This window comes from Lactuca saligna, chromosome 8 (genome assembly GCF_052625555.1).
Source record: "Lactuca saligna cultivar CGN05327 chromosome 8, ASM5262555v1, whole genome shotgun sequence".
Taxonomy (NCBI): Eukaryota; Viridiplantae; Streptophyta; class Magnoliopsida; order Asterales; family Asteraceae; genus Lactuca; species Lactuca saligna.
This window is the reverse complement of record NC_136424.1, coordinates 188,054,919-188,056,962: the sequence shown is the minus strand read 5'-3', so window position 1 is coordinate 188,056,962 and position 2,044 is coordinate 188,054,919.

Sequence of the window (2,044 nt, the reverse complement as noted above, 5' to 3'; positions counted from 1 at the left end):
TAACAAAGTTAAGACTATCGTTTATCTCGATTTCATCGAGTGGAATTACAAGAGTCTCATCGGATAGACACTTATTTAGGTTTGACACGTGGAAGACAGAGTGTACGTTGTTAAGTTCTTGTGGTAGACGGAATTTGTAAGCTACTGGGCCAATTCTACAGAGAATCTCAAATGGACCAATGTACCTTGGATTTAGTTTTCCATGCTTTCTGAAGCATATCATGCCCTTCCAGGGTGAGACCTTCAATAGAACGTGGTCCCTAACCTGGAATTCTAGGGGTTTTTGTCTCTTATCTGCGTAGCTCTTTTGTCTATCCCTAGAGGCTTTCAGTCGTTCTCGGATTTGGACGATCTTTTTTGTGGTTTCTTGAATAATCTATGGGCCAATGAGAGTGCTATCAGGGACCTGCCCTTTAGCTAGCTGTGTGTCACCCACTTCAACCCAACAAGAGGGGATCTACACTTACTGCCATAAAGGGCTTCGAACGGGGCAGCCTTGATGCTAGAGTGGTAGCTAGTGCTGTATGAATACTCAAAAAGTGGAAAATGGGTATCCCAGGCTTTACCAAAGTCGATCACATAGGCTCTCAGCATGTCGTCTAGTGTTTGAATGGTTCTCTCACTCTGCCCGCCAGTTTGTGGATGGTTGGCTGTGCTCATGTCCAACCTAGTTCACAAAGATTTCTGTAATGACTACCAAAACCGCGAGGTGAATCTACTATCTCTAACTGAGATAATAGATATGGGCACACCATGCGGTCGTACTATCTCTCTAATGTATGCTTTTGTCAATTTCTCCATCTTGTCTGTTTCCTTTATTGGTAGGAAGTGAGCGGATTTGGTTAATATGTCGACGATTAACCAAATGGTTTCATGTCCATCTTTGGTCTTGGGAAACTTGGTTATGAAGTCCATTGTAATCCGCTCCCACTTCCACTCAGGTATCTTCGGCTACTGATGTAAACCTAAGGGCTTTTGATATTCTACCTTGACTTTGGCACAAGTTAGGCACTTGCCCACGTAGGTAGCAATCACTGCTTTCATGTTTGGCCACCGATAGAGTTTCTTGAGATCCAGATACATCTTATCTGAACATGTATGAACAGAGTATCGTGTTTTGTGGGCTTCATTCATGACAACATCTCTATAGACACCAAATTTCAGTGTCCAGATCCGATTCATGAAGTAACGAACTCTGTCACCCTTAAATTCTAAGTTCTCCTCCATTCCTTTTAAGGCTTCATCTGCCACATTATCCGGCTTCAAGGCTTCTAGCTGAGCCTCTTTGATTTGTGTGGATAGATGTGAATGGATTGTCATGGTTAGTGCCTTCACTCTACGACCTGAGTGCTCCTTTAGACTAAGGGCATCTGCTACTACATTGGCTTTACCGGGATGATAGCGAATTTCGCATTCGTAATCATTGACTAGCTCTACCCATCGTCGATGTCTCATGTTAATCTCTTTCTAATCAAAGATGTGTTGGAGGCTTTTGTGGTCGGTGAAGATAGTGCACTTGGTACCATAAAGATAGTGTCTCTAGATCCTCAGAGCAAATACTACTACTTCCAATTCAAGATCATGAGTAGTGTAGTTGACTTTGTGTGCCTTTAGTTATCTCAAGGCATAAGAAATAACCTTTCTCGTTGCATAAGCAGATAACCTATCCCCTGATTGGATGCATCACAGTATACTACGATGTCCTATGTCGCTTCTAGAAAAGACAAGATAGGCGCGTTGCACAGGGCTTGCTTCAGTGTTTGGAACAAAGTGTCTTGTTTCTCTCCCTAACTAAAAGTTACACCCTTCTGGGTCAGGGGAGTAAGAGATTTACCGATTATGGATAAGTTTTGTATGAATCTGCGATAATAGCCAGCAAGTCCTAAAAATTGGCAGATTTCCGTTGGCGTTCTGGGTGTTGACCAGCTCTCGATTGCCTTTATTTTTTAGGGGTCTACGTGTATTCCTTCTTTGCTGACCACGTGACTAAGGAATTTTACCTTCCTAATCCAAAACTCACACTTTGAGAATTTAGCATAAAGCT